Source organism: Marmota monax, unplaced genomic scaffold (genome assembly GCF_021218885.2).
Source record: "Marmota monax isolate L192 unplaced genomic scaffold, Marmota_monax_Labrador192_F-V1.1 WCK01_AAM20220418_F8-fsc00024, whole genome shotgun sequence".
Lineage (NCBI taxonomy): Eukaryota > Metazoa > Chordata > Mammalia > Rodentia > Sciuridae > Marmota > Marmota monax.
This window is the reverse complement of record NW_026695224.1, coordinates 10202886-10226017: the sequence shown is the minus strand read 5'-3', so window position 1 is coordinate 10226017 and position 23132 is coordinate 10202886. Positions and strand designations below refer to the sequence as shown.

The following is a 23132-nucleotide window of genomic DNA, read 5'->3' as shown; positions in this document are numbered from 1 at the left end:
GGTCTCCATGGATCAAGCACATTCTAACCTAAAGCCTCTTCCTGTTAACTCATGGCTGATTCCTTGTTTCAGCTCAGGTGTCACCTTGCCTTTGAAGCCAACTCAGAATATTCTATTTAAAAATGCAACTAAACCCCAGGCCAGCCCTTCCCCATCTCCCTTACTATCACCTTCACTAGAAGATAAACTGCACAAAGACAGAGTTTTGGCCACTGATGTACCCCAAGCTCCTCGAACAGTGTCTGGCACCAATGCCTGGTGCTCATTTGTCAAATGAGTTGGAGAGCTTTTACTCCTCTACTTGTTGGAAATCTGTCCTTCTCAAAGGCTTCCTGCCCTCCCCTGCCAAATCAGCATCCACTGGCACACAGAGACCTGAGCAAAAACATTCCCTTCTAACTACCAACTGATACTTAACATTTATGGGGCTGCAGAGCATAAGGCACTAATAGTATAAGTGGCATGAATTCAGATCACATTTGGTTTAGACAAGTGCTTTCCCTCTAAATATCCAGATGAAAGTCAGTAGTATTTTAGAATAGCCAAGTTTTCAGGTGAGCAGAACTCCAAACCAAAAGAATAAATAGGTAGATGTAGAAAGAATTTTCTACATGTCTCAGGTTAGGAATACAAAGAAAATTGAGTATATCCCACATCTGCTTGGGAGGAAAGAAAGAGATATATTTAATATCACAGTTTTGTTTGTTGGGGTTTTTTTGTTTGTTTTGTTTTTTATTTGGGCTTTTTTGGTATTAGAGCTCAAACCCAGGGGCGCTTTACCACTGAGCCATATACCCAGACCTTTGTATTTTGAGACAGGGTAAGTTGCTGAGACTGGCCTTGAACTTAGGAGTCTCCTGTCAGCTTCCTGAATAGCTGAGATTACAGATGTGTATCATCACACTTGGATTATAACACCACATTTGGGAAAAAATTGGATCTGTCCTGCATTATAACTCAAACAGAAGAAATTAAGTTTTACTGAATTTTCATATCTATACTTTGATGTAGTCATCATCCCATTTCATTAAAATGTTTTCAATTAATGATTTCATAAACTTATAATTTTTATCCCCTCCACAAAATATATATCAATTTAGCCATAAAATAAAGATTAAGCCATTAAATCAATTCTAACCCAAGGCAGGGGGGTGGGGGGAAGACTTCCTAGCATTGTCCAAATGATCCAGGGGAGAAAAAAATCCAAAATCCAAGCTTTGTGTTGGAAAATCTGGAGAGCTATGGAGAAGGGAGCCAGGAAGAAGCCACAGTAAGAACTCACAGAAGTGGGTGTGGCTGGGGTTGTGGTTCAGTGGTAGAGCGCTCGCTTGCATTGCATGTGTGAGGCACTGGGTTCGATCCTCAGCACCACATAAAAAATAAATAAATAAAATAAAGATATTGTGTCCATCTACAACTAAATATATCTAAATATATATCTAAATATATATTTATATTTTATATATATATATATATATATATATATATATATATTTATATCACAGAAGTGGGATCTAAAACTGCAGCAAAGCGGGGTCTGGACATGGAAGGGTCAGCAAGGACAGGCTCACAGCACTAGGACTCTTATAGACCAACAATGACTAAGCCTTTGTGCAATTAGGAGAGGCCTTTGGCAACTCTGAAAGGTGCTTTGCAGAGCATCACAGAAGGTACAGTCCAGAGAATCAAACTGCCAACCATCCAAGACACTGAGAACTTTAAAAGGAAGGCAAATTTATCACTGCTCTTAGAAGACGGATTGGTTACCCTTGGGGTGGGGCTGAAAATCAGGTTTTCTGAGTGCTAGTTAACAGTGTGTTCACTTAAAATTCATCAACCTAGACTCATGATCTGTGTGCTTTTCTGATCATGCAGCATACTTCAGTAAAAAAAAGCCCCTCCTAAAACAAAGGACAATGACCCACTGGTTTTCAGAGACTGCAGTAGGGCATGCTACTCTGCTAAAAATGAGGAAAGTTCCTAGTAGAAAGTTCCCAAGATCTAGATCTCTTCCCCACACCTACAGGATGCTGAGGAAATTAAAGAAAAAATTAAAGTCCACAGCTTTAGAGAGACAGTTCCCACCCAGAACTAAAGCAAGGAGTGGCCAGACTCCCATCTCTTCACATTTGTCTGCGGTAATCTGTCACTCAATGTCCAAAAAACATTCATTCTGGGGGCACATCAACATTCTTAATGGGGGGTGGAATTCCCAAACAGCATATAAGGTGAAACAAACTAAATTATAAAAGCAGAGCAAAAATGCATCAAATAATTGCAGTTCACTTTTTTTTTTTTTTTTTTTTTAGGTGTAGATGGACACAACACAATGCCTTTATTTTTATGTGGTGCTGAGAATGGAACCTGGGTCCGCTAGGCGAGCATTCTATAGCTGAGCCACAATCCCAGCCCCACAGTTCATTTCTGTTAACAAGTGAGTCTTAATTGTGAAAAACCTGATCATTTCTACATCCTCGATATAACCATGTTAAATATTTAATCAAGCCAGAAAAGAATAGATTCTTAAATACTCAAACTGCTAAGTTCTTTTAAACCATTTAAAATCAGTATTCTAAAACAGCAGCCCTTTCAGGATTTTGCAAGTGATCTGAATCTCAGTCTCTAATGCTATACATGCTTACTATATTAAAATGTCTATGGAATCTGTTTTCTGCGATTATCAGTTCATCAGTTTATTTTAAAACATCAGCCACAGTAGACTACCTCTTTACATTTACCCAGGGCTTGTGGACTCTCATGCTGGGGAACGACTGAGTTCTCTAAAGACCACTGAATCATCCCAGAAATGACCATTACACTAGAGTTCTCTTACCCAGGCTAATGCTACTTCTAGAACATACTCCAGAACAGTGGAGCCTTCAGAACCTCAAAGCTGACAGGGACAAAGAGGCATATGAAAGGCCTCAGCTACCCATACTAGACCTGTCAACCAACTCTTGCCAAGTTTCTAGTCTCCTAGGGCAAATAGTGGCTATTTTAGGTTTTGTGGGCCATCTCTGTCACAACTACTCAACTCTGCCATTGTAGCCTGAAAGCAGCCATAGAGAGTATGTAAAAAAATATGTAAAAATAAATAAATGTCTTCTAATAAAAATTTAATCATGGATGTTAAAATTTGAATTTCATGTACTTTGAACACATCATAAAATATCCTTCTTTGGATTCTTTTATTTTTCTCTCCTCCTGTTCCCCCACCTCCATCCCCCTGCCTCCTCCTTTGGTTAAAAAAAAAAAAAAAAAAAAGCCCCTCCTAAAATAAAGGCCAACGACCCACTGGTTTTTTATACCTTAAAAGTATAAAAATCCTGCTTAGGGCTGGGGTTGTTGAAAGGAAAGTGACCACAACACTTGGAGCGACCAAGAGATCTTTTTGCAGCAGTGCAACAGAGGAGAAAAGAGAAAGAGAGAGACAGCAGAGAGCATGCGCGCAAGGGAGACAGAGAGATCAAGAGAGAGAGAGAGAGCAAGAGAACAAGAGAGCAAGAGAGCAAGGGGCCCAGCAGGGGGAGTTTTTATAGCCTAAATCTAACGGGGCCTCTGGGTCTGTAAGCTGCCTTGTTGGCACAAGGCGGGGTTGAGTGTTCAGCCTTGAGTGGGGGTTGAATGTTCAGCTTTGACGCAAACAGGTGATAAAGGACCAGACAGAGGGAGGTTTGAGTTCGTGGGCCATCCTGCAGCTGACATTTGTTCAGCCTGCCCTGCAGATAACATAGTTCAGCCTGTTCTGCACCTAACAGTTGTGGCTCAGTGGCAGAGCACTTGTCTTGCACATGTGAGGCACTGGGTTCGATCCTCAGCACCACCTAAAGATAGATAAACAAAATAAAAAATACTTTTTAAAAAAATCCTGCTTAGTTTATTTGGCTTAGCAGAAGGATTCCAAGTTCAAGGTCAGACTTAGCAATTTTGAGACCCTATCTCAAAACTATAAAGGACTGGGGAAGTAGCTCAATAACAGAACACCCTGGGTTCAATACCCAGTAATGAAACAAAACAAAAAGCCATGTTTGTAGTGGATGATACACATTAAAAAAAAAAAAAATCTGTCTTCCAAAAGTTCTTAATGATATAAAGTTTTGATTAAGTTATAATTTAATGTCAAATATTTACTAGGAGATTTTTTGAAGCCAGGGATGTTTATAATTAAATGACAAAATGTTGCCAAGTTGGCAACTTTGGAAAAAAACTAAAACAGCACTTTACACTGGTATAAATCAGCAGTTTTTATAAAACAGTTTGTGTATAGCAACCCCTTGAAGGAGTTGGAGAGATTTGGATTTTATCTCAGAGATAAACTGATCCACCTTTTGTTCTGCTAGTAAGTGAAGAGTCTGGATTTGAACCAGTGATTTGGGCTCAAAGTCCAGTCTTCTACTTACCCATTCTGTTTAAAGTATTTTTTAAACTTATTTTATTATCCGTTAAAAATTTAAAATAATCCTAAATAGGAAAAACACTATTGGTTTCAGATTTTGAAGAAAAAAATGTATAACTAGCAATATTGGCTATTACTTCTAAAAATGAACTCTCTCCATTTGACAACATCAAAAAAAAGTACAGTAGACCTAACTGCTTTTGGTAGTTGCAGGATCTTTGTAGTGAAAAAGGGCAATATTTGGGGATATAGTAAAATTAGAGCTCTTCAATTAGTGGTAATAAGTATTATTTGATTATATGATGCTCCTCAATTTACAATGGAATCATGTTCAATAAGCCTGTGGTAAGTTGAAAATATCATAAGTCAAAAATGCATTTCATACACTTAACCTACTGAATGAACATCATGGCCTAGCAACACAGTACACGTGGAATCTGCTATTTCCTCTTATGACTGTATGACTGAGAGTTTGGCTCTGCCACTGCCCAGCATCTCAACAGAAGATACTATGTCATATTGGTAGCTTGGGAAAAAAAAAAAAAAATCAAAATTTACAGTGTGATTTTTATTGAATGTATATTGATTTCACACCATTGTAAAGTTGAAATATCATCAAACCATGGTAAGTGGGGAACCATTCATATTGAAATTATGCAGGGAAAGTAGTTGGCATAGCTCCCCTTGCAAGTCATTGCTTCAAGAGAGATTCCTTTAACACCAAAGAAAGATGGATGACCCTGTCTTTCCTCATTTATCTATCTCGGCCCTTTGTATTTCTTGGACACTGGGCTGTTTGGATTGTGGGTGATAAAGGAGAAAAATATATTCATGTGGGTTCTAGTTGCACTATACTTGAAAAGAACATGAGTTCCTTCTAACATCCTGTGTATTAAGTCAAAAGCACATATACAGGACAGATTTCATCATATACAGAATAGATACCTTCCTCAAATATACTCTTCAAATAAACACTTTAAGGAGGGAAGAAGAAAAGCATATATCACACCTTTAATCTTTCTAAGTATTTTTACTACCTGTTCTAGTAAGGGTAATTTTGCCAGGATGTATGGGTAGTAAGCACTGAACCAGGATCTATGTATCAGGTTCAGCTCAGACAGCCTAACAGGGGTTGGCCAAAAAAAAAAAAGCTTAGGGCTAGAAGTATTTCAGATTTGGGATTTTTTTTTCCCCTTCAGATTTTGGAATATTTGCATATGTACAATGAGATATATGATATATATAAATCCAGACACAAATTCATTTACGTTTCATGTTCATAAAAAGAGGCTGAAGGAGGGTTGGAGTAGCGGCTCAGTGGGAGAGCGCGTCCCTTGCATGTGTGAGGCACTGGGTTCAATTCTTGGCACTGAATATAAATAAATGAATAAAGGTCTGTCAACAAAACATACTTTAAAACAAAAAGAGGCTGAAAGCAATTTTATACAATATTTTTAATAATTCTGGGCACAAAACAAAGTTTCATGGTGTGGAATTTTCTTCTGTGGCATCAGGTTTTTGCTCAGTAAACTTTTGTGGTTTTTTTAATATTTTTTAATTGTCAGTGGACTTTTATTTATTTATACATAGTGCTGAAAATCAAACCCAGTGCCTCACACATGCTAGGCAAGCACTCTACCACTGAGCCACAACCCCAGCCCCTGTTCAGTAAGTTTGATCTTGAAGTATTTTGGATTGGGGGTTAGGGGCCAGGGGTACTCAATCTGTACTGGTTCTGACTGTCTCTCTTCTTTATGGTTAGAAGACATTAGTCCACTTTTTACTGTACCTAAAGGCTGTCAATTATAACAACCACCAAAAGAAAACACATCTCAATAGATATTACTTTTCCAGGAGCCCATGGAAAAAGAATAAAAGAGTAATAGAATAAAAAAGTTGTTGTTGGCCAGAGACCATGGCGCAGGCCTGTAATTCCAATGACTCGGGAGGCTGAGGCAGGAGGGCCACAAGTTCAAGGACAGCTTCAGCAACTTAGGGAGATCCTCAGCAATTTAGTGAGACTCTGTCTCTAAATAAAAAAAAAAAAAAAAAAAAAGGGCTAGGGGTGTAACTCAATGGCAAAGCATCCATGGGTTCAATCCCCAGTACAGAAAAAAAAAAGTTGTTGAATAATTCTTTATAGTCCCATAAGATAAAAAGACAGTAGACTTCATTATAATTCAGAAGACAGACTTCTAGACAAAACAAAGAACTAATATAAATTAACCTAGACAGAAAAGAAAAACTTAGGTAATTTAGTAACAATAATGTCCTGAATGACTCAGTGTTAGCAGTAAGAAAAGTGTAGGTTTTCCTGATACATAAAATATCACTTGTATTGACTGATCTTCAGCGAATAAAGAAAAGTAACCTGGTAGCAGGTAGAAACATAAACAATCCACATAAGAAACCTTCTGATAAACTCCTTGTCCAAGCCAGGAGAAGGCTGATCTGGAAAGTAAGAACTATGGACTCCAGCCTGGCTCCACCTCACATCACTCCCTGACCCTGGGACTGGATCCTCCCTGAACCTGTTTCCTCACTGGTAAGATGATGGGGTTGTCTCAGGTAATTTCCAAAGGTCTGCCCACCATGAAAAGTCATAAAGTGGGATACTTTATGAAGTCTTTAAACTTACTTTATGCTTCCTCAGAAGGAACAGCCTCATTTTCAGGTAACAGAAATTATCTACACACAGAACCTTAGAAATGACACCGGCTCCATCTAACAACCGGCAATGAAGAATCAGATCATCAAGTTTGCCCCAAAAGGCCTTTGGCCCTGGATCTCTCTAAACCAGTGATTCTCCACTGGGGATAACCACCCCACAAGGGACATTTGGAAATATCTGGAGACATTTTTGGTTGTCACAACTTTAGGCATCTAGTTAAGAGGCCAGAGATTCTGGTAAACATCTTTAACACACAGCACAGCCTTCAACAAAGAAATATTTAGCCCTAAATATCAATAGTTCCCAGCTTGAGAATATCTGCTGTAAACCAAAGGCTTCTTGTCCTGAAGGCCAAGACACCCAGATTAGAAGCACTAGGAAACCCTGGAAATATATGCATTTTTTAATGTAAGAAAAGCACTAAACCTTTTATCAGGTTCTAATAAAAGGGGTCCCTCCCCCTCATAGAATTATCCCATCTGAGTTTTTTATGGTGTTATATGCACACCCTGGGTACCACATAGCAATGGAAAAGATCAAACTACAGCTCCATGGGTCAACAGATAAGTTTCACAGACATAGTGGAGAACTAAAGAAGCCAAACACAAAAATAGAACATAATATGATTCTATTCATATGGATCTTAAAAACAGGAATGGTGCTAGAAATCAGAACACAAGTTATCCTTAGGGGCATGCAGAAATGCTTACTGGAAGAAAGCATAACAGAACTCTCTAGATAATATGGACTCAACTGTTCTCCTCAAAATCCTTTTGAAGCCCTAACCCCAAATGGGATGGTTCTTGGAGAAGATGCCTTTGGGAGGGAATGAGATTTAGGTAAGGTGATCAGGGTGGGGTCCTCAGAATGCAATTACTGTCCTTATCTAGAAAGGGGAGACACCAGAGAGCCTGCCTCCCCACACACAGGAACAAGGAAAAGCCATAAGGAAAATAAGGTGACAGTCATCTACAAGCCAAGAAGAGAACTCACCAGAATCCAACCATGCACAGACCTCCAACCTCCAAAACTGTGAGAAAATAATTTTTCTGCTGTGTAAGCCACTCAATCTACAGTATGGTACCTTAGCTGACAAAGGTGCTTTGAGTACTGGAAATGTTCTCAATGTCGACAATGGTCACAAGAGTGAATACGCAAAGAAATCATGGAGCCATACCATTAAGATCTGTTAACAGTTTTTAGGAGGAAAAGCAAGAAACATTATTAACATAAAAGAAAACAATTAGCATTATCACCACAAGTTAAAGCTGAGAGATTTTTACTTTTCATTTTATACCTGTTAGTCTGAATTCTTTTCAATTATATACATGACCTAATATAATTCCTAATAATTTGTCCATTTTTGGACTGTTCAAAATTCCCAACTTCAGAGTACTTACATTACCACTGTCCCTGAATCCTCAATGGCAATAACTGTCACCTCCACACCTGCACCCTTGCACTCCAATTCCAACCTGAAGTTTTCAGGCACCACCTGTGCATTTCCTCTCAATTATATTTGTCTGTATCTCTGTCTATCTCTGTCCCTCGCTCCTTTATACACATACACACACATCCCACATCTCACCATGCAAGTATCTGTCCACAACCACCACTACCCCTAGCTACCCTTCCCCTCTTCTCAACTCTGGCCCCAGCACCTTCTGATTCTTATTCACCCTTCTCCTTTGCATCTGAGCATAACTCAGACTGTACTCTTATAAAATGTCCCTCCCTCTCCGGGCTCAGAAACCAAACACACATAGATAAATGAAAGCAAGCAGGCAGGATCCTCATTATCTACACTCTTGCTACTCCCTAACAAAAACTCTGAAATCAAATTCTGTAGATTAAGAAAACATTCCTAATTCTCCAAACTTACAATCCAAACTCATTATCTGGCAAAGGTACTTACGTCCTGGGAATGTTCTGTTGCTTCTATCCCCCTTATCACTTAGCCAGATGTCTTTTCCTTTAAACCCCAGTATTTGTTGAGATGCTAGAACATGTAGGTCCCCATTCTAACCTCTCCCAGTGCACATCATCCTGCTCTCTGTGGCCACCTCAACCTTTCCAACACCATTTTCCTGCTAAAAAGCCCTGGCTGGCTCCCTGTCACAGGGTTTCAGATGAGACTGCTTTTGACTTTCTAAACTCTCAGGATAAACCCTATACATAGTCATCTGATTTCTTCTGTCCCTGACCATCCCTGTACAGGCACTGCTTTGTATCCTTGCCCATGCTATTTCTCCCAACCTTCCACTGCACCCCTAAGATTCAGCCAGCAAGTCCACTCATTAATTGAGTGACTTTGGACAAACTAATTACTCTCCACAAGCCTCATCTGTGAAATGGAAAAATGGGGTTCCACCACCATGCCATAGGCCATGAGTTCCAAATTGATGGGGCAAGCTAACCTTGGACTTTGCCTCTAAAACTAAATAAACTTATTTTCTTTATCAAGTCTTTGCCCTTGCCAGAAATGCTCCCAGATATCCCCAGGACTCACTCTCTTATTTCAATCAGTTCTCCTTTAGTAAAACAGCCCAGGGACCACATTTTATATGTGTATGTTTACTGCTGTGGTGTACTCCACAGGAACATCAGTCCAATGACAGCAGAATTGTCTCATTCACCACTGTATCTCCAAACCTACAACTTGGAACATTGATTTATTTCTTATTTATCAACTGTATTATTGTGTGTCAAGCCTTGGTGCTAGGCACACATCCTGGAATAAAACATAAACCTCCCCACACTCATATTTTAGAGGGGGAAGACAAACTATACACAAGATAAATAAGCAAAATACAAGTGCCAAGAATAACTAAAGCAATGAAGGAAGACAAGAAGTGAGGAAAGCCCCAGTTATTAAGTCCTTAGTGAAGACCTGAAAGTGGGAGGGAAAGCCACATGGATACTAAACTGCAAGTAAAGGGCCCTGAGGCCAAAGCATGTCAGTAAAAGGGGAGGGCAGCAGAATTTGAGACTTGAAAAGCAACACTGGATCAGATTATATAAAGCTGAACAGCTCACTGTAAGAAGTCTGTCTATTATTATTGAAATGGGACTCAATGGAGGGTTTATTAAGTAAGGAGGGAATATGATTTGATGGCCTATGTTTTAAAAAGGATCACTTTGTGCTATGCTGAAAACAGGAACCAGGGCAGAAGTAATAAGACCAAATGGAAAGCTATTTCAATAATCCAGGTGAGAGGTGGTGATGATGGAGCAGGGCTGTCCGCAGTAGCTGTGAAATGAGAAAGAGAGAGCAGCTAAGATGACACAAAGGCCATCCTTTTTTTCCATTACTGGCATAAGAAAAAAAAATGGCATGAGTAGTCTTTTAGAGAAGGAGATGGTGAGAAGCTTGCTAGCTCTATGCTCAGTTTGAGTCGACTATCATCCATCTTAGTGGAGACATTAAATAGGCAGCAAGGTGAAGGTCAAGCAGAAGCCTAAGCTGGAGACATAAAGATGCTAGCTAGTCTATGTTAAAGCAGGATAATATCAACATGAGTGAAAAATGAAAATGTGGAAAATACAAATGCACACTGGAGAAGAGTTGAAAGAAAGAAAAAAAAGCTTCAAGCCTGAGGATACCCGCCCTCACTCCCCAGACAGAAGATGAAAGGTGACCTCTGCTTGCGTTCAAAGACATCTTAGAGGGGGAAAAAAAAAAAGAAGAAGAAGAAGCCGCCGCCAATCTCCTTCCCCTAGCAGAGGGACAAATCGTCGGATCGTCCAAACTTTGGCCAAAGACCCATGGAGTCAGCCCTGTGATTTTTTAAGAACAGATCCATTATACTTGGCATCGCCCTTGCAGAAGATAAGGATGCAGCGAGCCCAACGAAAGGTGAGCCACCTCCAGGTTCCAATCATTAGCAACCCCTTGGAGACAAACCAAAGTTGACAGAAGCTCATGGGGTGGTCTCCCCCCACCCCTTCCCTCGGAAGGCAACGGCTTGCGTACAAGGTGTGGGACAGGGAGTGGGGCACGCGAGCTGGCAGGGCGTGGTCAGTGGGTACTCAGGCCCTTCACCAAGGTTTGGAGCCCGGCGGGCTGGCGCGGAACGTGGCGGAGGTGTGGCGCGCCGCGGCAGAGCCTACGAGGGGAAGGAGGGGTCCTGGGGCAGAGGCCCTGGGTGCTGAAACAGGGCGGCCACACGGCAGCCCCGCGCCTGGATAGGGCGGTTGGACAAGGTGTGGTCGCCGGCTCTGGCGTGCCCGACTGCCGTGAGGCCAAGTGTGAGCGGCAAGGCTCCCAGCGTGGGGGCAGAGCTCCGCCCAACCTCGGGGTCCGGCGTCCAAGGACAAGCCCCAGTCGCAAAGCCGCCGCAGCGACACGCTTACCTAGTAGCACTACAGCCTTCCTTGCCGTCCGGGTCCGGCCGGGGAACGCAGCCGCCGCTACTCGCGCCGCCCGCCCGCACTTCCTGATTGGCCGGCGCGGCCGCTCCCAGAAGGCCCCGCGCGGCGCGCCGCCGAATGAACTTTATGGAGACCAGCAGCGGAGGACAAGGACATGGGCGGGGCCGGGGCGGGGATGGGGCGGGGCCGGGGCTGGATGGGGGCGGGGCCCGGCCGAGGTGTCACTCCGGCGCGCTGGAGGCCGCCGCCCCCACCCCGCCCACGTGGTGGGAGTCGGCTCTGCTTGGAGGGAGAGATTTACAGTTCCCGGGGCATAAGAGATTTATTACCCCTTATTTTATTGAGTACCATTGAAGGGTCATGCCCTGTTCTAGGCCCTGGGGACACAGTCGCGTCCACGGCCCTCATGGAGGTCTCCAGCTGGCGAGAGAAACAAAATATAATAAGTAACTGCGGTTTATAAGGAGAGCTATGAAGAAAACAAGCAGAGTGCTGGGAGACTGGGTGGCCAAGCAAGGCCCCTCTGAGGAGGTGACAGCCCCTCCGGAATGGGAAGGATAGGAAGGGTCGCTCCTGCAGATGACTGACTGCAGAGCTTTCCGAGCAGAGGAGCAAAAGTGAAGGCTGAGGAAGGAGAAACCAGCTTGGCGTTTGGAGAACAGAAAGGGGGGCAGTGACTAGGAGCAGTGGAACACTCCAGTAATCCCAGCCCCTGGGAGGCGGAGGATGGCAGATTCAAGGCCATCCTGGGCAAGTTAGGGAGACCCTATCTCAAAAAATAAAATGGGCTGAGCATGTAGCTCAGGGCTTGACTAGTATGTGAAAGGCCCTGGATTAATTCCCAGTGCAAAATAATAATAATGATGATAATCATCATCATCATCATCATGTTTCCTTGCCATTTTAAGAGTATCAGTCTGTCGGTCACGATGGCGCATTCCTGTAATCCCAGAGGCTTGAGAGACTGAAGCAGGAAGATTGCAAGTTTGAAGTCAGCCTCAGCAGTTTAGCGAGACCCTGTCTCAAAAAATAAAAAGGACTGAGGATGTAGCTAAGTGATAAAACACCCCTAGGTTCAATCCCAGTACCAAAAAATATGTGCCTTAGTTTGTTTGGGCTGCCATAATCAACTACCAAGGACTTGAAGGCTTATACACAACACAAATTTATTTTTCACAGTTCTGGAGCCTGTGAAGTCCTAGATCACAGTGCTGGTACATTCCGTGTCTGGTGAGAACCTGCTTCCTGGTTCACAAACAGCAATCTTCTTGCCATAACCTGGCTTGACAGAAGGGGTGAGAGAGCTCTCCAATATTTGTCTCTCTGCTTCTAGTACATCTTTTATAAGGGCACTCATACTGTTCACAAGTATGAACAGTGACCTCGACTCTTGTGACCTGCTCACCTACTAGAATTCTCACCTCCTAATACCATCACCTTGGGGATTAGAATTTAAATACATAAATTTCTTCCTTTCTTTTTTTTTTTTTTTTTTTTTTTTGGTACTAGGGATTGAACCCAGGGGTGCTCTACCTCGGAGCTACATCTACATCCCCAGTCCTTTTTACTTTTTATGTTAAGACAGGGTCTCACTAAGTTGCTGAGGTTGGCCTTGACCTGGCGATCCTCTCCCTCAGTCTTCCTAGTCACTGGGATTACCAGTTATGCCATTCCACCTGACTCATAAATTTTGAAGGGACACATTTAGTCCATAGCAATTAGTATCCAGCTTTGTTTACTTTTAACCCCTGATACCAGCATTTAGTGTGGTTTCTTCATAAATCATTTAAAAATCATCAATGTTAATTGACAATATGTATGGAGGTGACCTTGTCCTCAGATATTAAATATGTATCCAGATTCTACTGAGGTCTGAAAATATCCACAAAGGTAATAGTATCTTTCATGTGAAGAATGTTTCCTATTTTCATCTTGCTTTTTCCCTTAATGAAAAGGGTTTTTGTTTCGTTTATTTGTTTTTTGTGGTGCTGGGATCAAACCCAAGGCCTTGCACATGCTACACAAATGCTCTTCCACTGAGCTACACCCTAGACCTTTTTATTTTTATTTTGAGACAGGTTCTCAGTAAGTTACCCAAGCTGGACTCAAACATGGGATTGTCCTGCCTCAGTCTCACACCTACCTAGGATTACAGGTACAGGCAAGTACCACCATCCTGGATAATTTTTAATGATAGCCAAGTGATCATGAACATTGCCAAATAAAAAAATCAGGATATTCTCTGTATTAGTCAGGGTTCTCTAGAGGAACAGAATCAACAATAAGTATTATTATAAAAGGGAGACTTATTAGGTTGGCTTAAGTGACCAGAAGCTGGATAGTCCACAATTGGCCATCTGTAGGCTGGAGAAGTAGAAGAACCAGTAACTACACAGTCCAAGATGCTAAAGCTCCAGAACAAGAGAGATCAACAGTGCTACCCTAGTTCAAGACAACAAGAAGCGAGAATTTGATATCCTCAAAAGATCTCGGCAGCAATCAAAAACCCATTCAAGAAGAATCAACCCACTCAAGAAGAGTCCCTAGGATCTGTGGCCGCTTCCTTGTTCTTCCAACTTTCATTCCATCCAAGCCATCATCCTATTGGTGGGTGCTGCCCAAGCTTAGAGAGGGTCACCATTTCAGTTGGCTATCTTACATACCAATCATTCCTAGACACACCCTCACTGATACACCCATAATCCTCTTAATCCTTGTGCATCTCTTAATCCAATCAAGTTGACAATCCAAATTGACATTACATTTACTCTTTTTTTTTTTTTTGGTGGTGCTGGGGATTGAACCCAGGGCTGTGTGCATGCAAGGCAAGCACTCTACCAACTGAGCTATATCCCCAGCCCCTACATTTACTTTTTAAAGTGGAAGGTTTCCATGTTGTAAAACCCAGCAACTCCACTCCTACATACACGCCCAAGAGAAACCCACACATTTACCTCAGGAAGTGTGAGGAAGAATCTTTACTGCAGCCCAGCTCCTAATAACAGAAAACTGGAAACAAGCTGAACGCCTATTAAGCATCCCCCCCCCCATAAAAGGGATAGATAGATTTTGGGATATTTTGCAATGAAACGTTGCACAGTAGTGAAAATGAGTGTGCTACACTGCAAACAAATGTTTGAAGTATAATGTTTACTGCAAAAAAGAAGTATCAGAAGATGACACAGTACAGCAGAGCTCAAAATTTCTAACAAGGCTTTTAAAAACAAGTAAGTAAAGCCAAATAATATATTACTTATGCATAAACATATTTGTGACAAAACTAAAAAATGATAAATAGGAAATTGCAGGTTATAGTTATCTCTGGAAATAGGAAGGGATATAGGAGGACCACACAGGGAAATGTAAGCTATTGAAATGTTATAGTTCTTGGGGGCAGGAGGTTGTTCACAGGTGTTCATTAAATTATTAATTCATTATTACATATAGATAGTTTTGTGTTAAGTAATATTTTTAATAATAAATGGAAGATGGGTGCAGTGGTACATGCCTATAATCCCAGTGACTCCGGAGGCTGAGGCAGGAGGATTTCAAGTTCAAAGCCAGCCTCAGAAACTTATGGAGGCTCTAAGCAACTCAGTGAGACCCTGTCTCTAAATAAAATATATATATATATATATATATATATATATATATATATTGAAAAGGGCTGAGGATGTGGCTCTATGGTTAAGCATTCCTAAGTTCAATCCCTGGTATCGATAAATAAGTAATAATAGGAAAATGCCCAAGGAAAGAAAAACTGTAGAACAAAAGACCTGTACTTTCAACTGTTAATACACATGAAAGAGAGGGTGGGGTGAGAGAGAAAGAATTGCCAAAGTAGGAATGGCATCTTACCTGGATGGTGGAACTCTAAGTGAGCCCTTAAAAGGTAGTGTATCTGCAATAAAATGACCATGCATAATTCCCAAAATCAGAAAAAAAATATACACTAACACTTGGTTTGTTTAGTTTTATTTTATTTTGTTTGCACAAGAGTTATGACAATCATCTGCTTTCCAATATTTACCCAGGTATATAATCTAAAGATTTTCTTTCAAGCTTCTAAACTCAACTCCAGACCCATTTCTTGGGTCTTCTTGTGAAGACAGGGATTTCTTTCTCCTGATGTCAAGGCCTGTATTGCCGCAATTTCTGGAGCTGTTTCTGTCTGTTAATAATAGTTCAAAAGAGTCTCCTTTCCTGCTCCTTCTTCACCTCATCCTCTTTCTCCTCCTAGTGCTGAGGATCCAACCCAGGGCCTTACACACAGTAGTCAAGTGCTCTACTTCTGAGCTAACCTCACCCCTAGAAGAATTTTCCTGAACATCCGTTTGAGCTCAGAAGCTTCCAAGTGCATTTGTCTTGAGAGTTGTTCTGAGATGTGCTCCACGGTCCCTGTAAGGCTTGTACTTTCCCCCTGAGTTAGGGAACTGCATGTTTTTTCCTACTTAAAAGGAAGCTTTGGCATAACAGAGAGTCCCTACCTTTTCCCATTTAGACCTGCTGGTTCCTAGACATTCTTTAACAGAAACCTTTTTCCAAAAGAAATCTTACATAGAGCCCTTTATGCAACACAGATTTTCCATGTCTTGTGTAAGTGCCAAGGATGTAACATTATCTTTTTGCCTGCATGATCATATCAAATAAACTTAAGCCTTTGTACACCCATCTAGCTGACTTGTAGTGCTTTCAGATACTCAGTCTGCAATTTAACTCACAGAGTCTATGGAACATGCATTCAGTCCACTAGACTGTGTTAATCAGGCAATGAAGTTCCAGTGGACTATTGAATTCCTTTCTGCCCTTACTCTTAGACCCTCTGTTATGTATGATTGGTGACTTCTGATTTAGGCCTACCATGTCCATAGTGATTGGTTCAAGGATGGATCAATGACCCAAAAGGTTCAAGAAAAAAAAAAATCTCAAGATGCTCTGCTTAGGTAATTCTTTTTACCATTGGAATTGGAAGTGTGAAGTGTGAAATTAACCTCCTTAAAGTTTGTTTTGCCAGGCACAGTGGTGTATACCTGTAATCCCATTGACTCAGGAAGCTGAGGCAGGAGAATTGCAAGTTCAAGGCCAGCCTCAGCAACTTAGTGAGATCCTATCTCAAAAATATAAATTAAAATGGGGCTGGGGATGTGGCTCAAGTGAGTGCGCTTGCCTGGCATGCATGAGGCACTGGGTTCTATTCTCAGCACCACATAAAAATAAAATAAAGATATTGTGTCCACTTAAAACTAAAAAAACATAAATATTAATTATATAATTTATATATATTATAATTATATATATATATATATATATATAAAATTAAAAAGGGTTGAGGACATAGCTCAGCGGTAGAGCACTTCTGGGTTCAATCCTCAATACCAAAAAGGAAAAAAAAATTGTGTAATTATTCATTAGCCATTAGGGAAGAATTTGCCTAGGAACAAAGACAAATCAGAAGAAAGCAATGTGAGCCGGGCATGGTGGCACATGCTTATAATCCCAGCAACTAGGAAGGCTGAGGCAAGAGGTCCCAAGTTTGAGGCCAGCCTCAGAAATTTAGCAAGGCCCTGAGCAACTTAGCAAGATCCTGTCTCAAAATTAAAAATAAAAAGGGCTATAGCTAACTGGTAAAGGGCCCGGGTTCAATCCTCAGAACTAAAAAGAAAAAAGGAAGAGGAGGAGGAAGAAAATGAGGGTAAGGAGAAGGAGGAGGAGGAGGGAGAAAAGGAAGAAAGCAATGTAGTAGCAGATTCAATATGATTAAGATGATGATTTCCCCAAAGTAATTCTTAGATTCAGTGCAATTCCAATCATAACACTAGCAAATTCTAATACAAATTGACCAGCTGATTCTGAAATGTATCTGAAAGTACAAAAGGCCAAGAATATCCCTTGTAGGCATTATTAAAGAAGAAAAACAAAATGGAAAGGGGGCTTATACCTCCAGATATCAAGACTGATTTAAAGCTACAGTGACTTAAAATTGATAACATCAACACAAGAATAGATACTTAGACCAATGAAATGGAATGGAAGGACCAGAGACAGACAATTACATCAAGAAAACTTAGGAGAGAAAGGATGATATTTTCCATAAGTTGTATTGAGTCTACTGACTCTTAAAAAAAAAAAAATCCCTACCTCACACTGTATACTGAAAATGGATTCCATATGGATTATAGATCTGAATGTGATCTCAAGACGAAAAGAAAGCACAGCAAAGTGTCTCAAAGATAAAGAGTAGAATTGGTAACTTGCAGAATCTGGGTCTGGCAAACATTTTTTATTTTTATTTATTTATTTATTTTTAATAAAAAGAGTCCCACAGCATTTATTTTCATCTGGTAATAACATAGGTCATCAAAACAATGTGAACTAATGCTTTAGAACTATATTCTAGGCAAAGGGCAGCTAAATTTTAAAAAAAAATTGTTGCTTTCTCTGTAATTTCTCACTTCATTGATCATTTCTAGTTGGAGACACTTTGTAGCAGAGTAATATTATATCCTTTTAGAATGATCCGACCCAGCTGTTTTCTTGACTTTGTTTTAGAATGAATCTCTTCTGCATCATCGAAACCAATAATACAGCCCTCTATCCGCATACTCACTTGCTCATAGAGCCACACCTGAATCCGGGATCTGTTTTGCAAGTATCTGAAGATGAGGTTGATGGGCTACACCATCACCTTCTGGACCTTCTGGCCCTGGCCACGGTACGCCATGGTGGAATTTCACAAAGACCACACGAACCAGCACGTTACCTCAGAGAGCAACTGGCACACATTTTTTAAATGAAAAACAATCATTGACCATAAAGAAAAGACAGAAAGATTAGGTAGCACTGAAAAGGTCAGCCACTGGAAGAATTTGCCACACAGGTATCCAATTAAGACTCAGATTCAGAATATATAAAGAATTCTTATAAATCAAGAACAACAATTAAAAAAAACCATATAATCCAATCAGAAACGAGCTAAAGACTTGAACAGCTATGTTGCAAGACTATATTACCAGACAATGAGTCTGGTTAATTTTATCTGTCAACTAGACTGGGGCGCCTAGACATTTGATCAAACATCATTCTGAGTATCTCCCGAAGGACGTTTCTGGATGAGATTAGCAGTGAATTTTTAGAGTGAGTAGAGAAGGTGGTCCTCCCCAAGGAGAGTGGGCCTCATTCAATCAGTTGAAGGCCTTAATAGAGTGTAAAAGCTAAAACAAAATTCTTTCTTCCTGCCCTCAAACTGGGACATCAGTTTTTTCCTGCCTTCGGATGTGAACTGAAACAAGTGCTGAGCCTGGCAGAGTTCTCCTGGAACAATACCACCAATTCTCTTGGTTCTACAGCTTGCTGACTGCAGACCTTGGCACCTGTCAGCCTTAATAATTGCATGAGCAAATTCCTTATAATCAATCTTTTATATACATCCTAGTGGTTCTGTTTCTCCAGAGGGTTCTCATACAATGACCAAGTAGCCAGTAAGTGTACAGAAGGTGCCAAACATAATGTAATCAGTCATCAGGATGAAGAAAATTAAATCCACATTGAAAAATAACTATATACCCACAAGACCAAATGAAATATATACTTTTCCTTGACATACAACCAAAACACACTTGTTTTAAGAATACACCATGAAGGCCAGGGTTGTGACTCAGCGGTAGAGCGCTTGCCTAGCATGCATGAGGCACTGGTAGCACATAAAAAAAAATAACAAATAAAATACCTCTGTTTTGTGTCCATCTACAACTAAAAAAATATTTTAAAAAAAGACTACAACAAGAGGGGCTAGGGTTGTGGCTCAGTGGTAGAGCACTCACCTAGCATTTGTGAGACACTGGGTTTGATTCTCAGCACTGTATACAAATAAGTGAATTAAATAAAGGTCCACCAACATCCAAAATAAATATTTTTTAAAAAGAATACACCAACAGAGCATAGTGTGGAACACCAGTAACCCAGCAACTCGGGAGGCTGAGGCAGGAGGACTGCAAATTTGAGGCTAGCCTCTGCAACTTAGTGAGACCTGTCTCAAAATAAATCAATAAATAGAATACATGTATGCATGTTTAGGGCATGTACACATCTGCATGACCATTGCCACATCAAAACACCAAATATTTCTATCATCTACCCCTGAAACACACATTCTAGGAAACTATTGATTTTCTGTCTGTCATTGTGTACTTATTTTCACCAAAAAACATGGACAACAATTATCCTAGCACCATTATTTGTACCAACCCAAAAGTCCATTAACAGAAGAAGGAATAAATAAATTATGTTGTGGTCATACAACAAGATATTGCAGTCACCAACTGGATGAAGTGTATCCACTACCAACAACAAGATGTGTCTCAGATTAATGGTGAGCAAGAGAAGCCAGACCCCAAAGTGTAATTCCATTCATATAGAGTTCAAATCAGGCAAAGCTTATCCATGGTGACAGAGAGAATAACAGTTGTTTGAAAGCCACAGGGGTTGTGTGCTGGGAAGGAGAATGAAGGAAACTTCTGAGATCTGTTGATGTTCTGTTTCTTAACCTAAATGCCAAGTGCATGGGTGTACTTGCTTTTTAAAAATTCATTGAGCTGCATATTTAAGATTTGTGCACTTTGCCACGCATATATTATTCATTACACTACAATAAAAAGTAAAAAAAAAAAATCACCTTCATTGCAGAACATGAAATATTATCATGGCCCAGAATTCACATCACTTCTCCTCCTGCAACTGTTCAGTCCAGAACCTTGTTTTCCTGGTTTGGTATCCTCCATAATACCCAAGGTGTGGTACATGGGAGGGAATCAACAAATATTTCCTAAACAACAGATAGACTCCAGCTCTACTAACTGCCCCCTATCTTTAGCTATTGCCACCAGATTTTTCAGTGGGTAGCCTCCAATTACATAAAGCTTTGTGATCTGTGGCTTAGTGGTCAGCAATATTCTTCCAAAGTCATTAAAAGCTTAAAAGGAAGCCTTTTACTTTGCCCTTCAGATGAGTTTAATTTCAGCTGCACAAAAGGTGACTTGACATTATAAGAGATAGCAAATAGGCTTTTACTAGAATGCCAACTCCTGGAGATTGGTTGGGTCTGCAGCAGGCCTGGTGTTGAGGATACAGAGAGCAAGTCTAGGCTCCACGGAGAGATGCCAGGAGCAGTTGGTGTACAGGTCAGGATGTTTGAGCTGCAGATAACAATAAAGAAATGTATTTGCTCACCTGATCAGGTCCAGCAGCAAGGGGAGCACCAGGTTCATGGAGCAGTCCCAGCTCACCAGGGACTCGGTTTCCATCTCTCTGCTTCTCATCCTCTGTGTGAACCTCATCTTGAGGCAACCGAGATGTTTCTGGTCAAGGAAGGTAGATTATCCTACCCTGCAAAACAGACCATCATCTTTGGGCTCTGTCATCACTCCTGACACATGTGAGACTCCAAAGACATTCTTTCCGACTGGGATCTGTTAAAGAGCAGAGCAAATAAATGAATAAAAGATCACAGAGATCATTCATTGACTCTAAGCATATACGATGTCCTGTGCCAAGGTCTTTATAAAAGTTTTCTCCCAACCACTCTCTCGAAGAGGTTTTATTGACAGTCTCATTTTACAGATGCAGAAAATAAGACTAGAGGGATGAAGTAGTTTTTTTCAAGGTCATTTGTTGAGCTCAGGACTCAGGCCCCATACTCTAGATTAATCCCAACACTCCCCCTTCTGCCCCATAGCGATAGTAATATCTCCTACACTGTAGAGGACGCCATACTTTAAAAGTGACAAGAACAGGGAAGATGTGGAGGAACCAGTTCTCCTATTTTTTCTGGAAGGAATAGAAAATGACACTACCACTTTGGAAAACTGAGAAATTTAAACACACATCTACCCTAGGACCCAGCCATTCTACCTCCAGGTCTTTATTAGCTAAGAGAAATGAAAACATACTTACCAACACTTTACAAAAATGTTCTTAGCAGCTTTGTGTGTAATACCTCAAGCCAGGCACAGTGGCACATACCTATGGTCCCAGGTTCTTGGGAGACTGAGGCAGGAGGATCTCTTGAGCCCAGGAGTTGGAGAGCAGCCTGGGCAACATAACAAGACTCCATCTCAGAAAACAGCAGTAGCAACCACAAAGCACAATAACTCAAAACTGGAAACAACCCAGGTGTCCATCAGCAGGGGATGAATGGATAAGAGAGCTGTGATGTGGAACAGTGTTCAACAATGACAGGGAATGAGCTAGTCGTTACATAAATGGATAACATAAATGGATCTCATAGAGTATGTCAACCGAAAGCCAGACATAAAACAACAGACACTGTGCGACTCTATTTATATCAAGTTCAAGAATAGGCAAAGCTAATCTGTCATGATAGAAGTGAGAATTATTCCTTGGATGTATTAACCAGGAAAGGGCATGGGGAACTTTGAGGAGAGCAGGGCCAGAAATATTCTACATCTTGAGATGAGTGTCAACAAGGGAGTTCTGTGCCAAAACTTACTGAGTCGTACACTTAGGATGTGTGCATTTTAGGGGGTGGAATTATTTCTCAATAAACTGATAAGTAACATTTTAAAAAAGCGATTCACAGCTAATGTTTTTCTTGAACCTTGCAACCAGCTAGGGGTAGGCAGGGCAGGGTTTGTGCTCATCCTGTATCCTGGGGGAATCTAAGTTCCAGAAGGGATGGGAGTCTTCTGCTGTCGACTCTAAAAAAGCCTGAGAGGTGAATTTAGAAGCTTGGAATTATATATATATATATATATATATATATATATGTATATATATATGTGTGTGTGTGTGTGTTTAGTTGTAGATGGACACAATATCTTTATTTATTTTTATGTGCTGCTAAGGATCGAACCCAGTGCCTCACACATGCAAGGCAAGTGCTCTACCACTGAGCCCCAGCCCCAGCCCAAGCCCAGAACCCTGGAAATCTTAAGGAGCTATCCAAAGTTCTTTTTGTGTGTGGCAGGGGAGTACTGGGAATTGAACCTGGGGTGCTTTACCACTGAGCTACCTCCCCAATCCCTTTTCTTTTTTCTTTTGAGACCGGGTCTCACAAAGTTGCTGAGGGTCTCACTACGTAGCCCAGGGTGGCCTTGAACTTGTGAGTCTCCTGCCTCAGCCTCCCAAGTCCCTGGGATTTACAGGCATGCGCCCCGTGCCTGGCTTCAAAGTTCTTAAGTGGACTTGACTGCCAACTTTTTGAATTGAGATTGGAATGAATCCCACACTCTCATTAACCAGCGGCAGCTGACAATCAGATGACATTGTGAAGGTGGTAGGTTTTCTCAAACATCTGGTTGTTTTATTTGTTATTAAACATATTGACTGTTGAGTGAAAAGGAGAAAAACCCATCCTACACATCTCCCCATTGCTGCTGTTTAGAAACAGCTTTGCCGACATCTATCAACTTTGTTTATGTCAAATTGGGCAATTTGTCACTGTTGCTGAATTTGCCAAAAGAAAAGTGAATTTGATTGACAAGTCCCCAGGGCTTCTCTCTCTTCCTTTTCAACATTCCAGATGTTTAAGAAAGTTGGATCCACCCCCTAGGAAGTCTCATCTGCGGGTAAAAAAATGTACCCAGGGAGCTTGTGGGATATAGTTCCAGTTTTTGTAGTAACTTTGCTTCCAAGAGACCTCATCTTCTTGATTGGTTCAAATTACCCTCCATTTTCAAT

General features: G+C 41.0%; 1 protein-coding gene and 1 pseudogene across 1 annotated transcript in view; both read right to left on the bottom strand.

Moving 5' to 3' along the window:
• Nup93 (nucleoporin 93) overlaps positions 1-11527 on the bottom strand; it is a 98442-nt gene extending 86915 nt beyond the window's left edge. Inside the window, exon 1 of the mRNA XM_058575803.1 lies at positions 11425-11527. The gene's annotated coding sequence lies outside the window, so the exon portion shown is untranslated. The remainder of the gene's footprint in view (positions 1-11424) is intronic.
• Positions 11528-17872: 6345 nt separating this feature from the next.
• On the bottom strand, positions 17873-18572 carry LOC124086234 (small nuclear ribonucleoprotein E-like; annotated as a pseudogene).
• Between the last annotated feature and the right edge of the window lie 4560 nt (positions 18573-23132).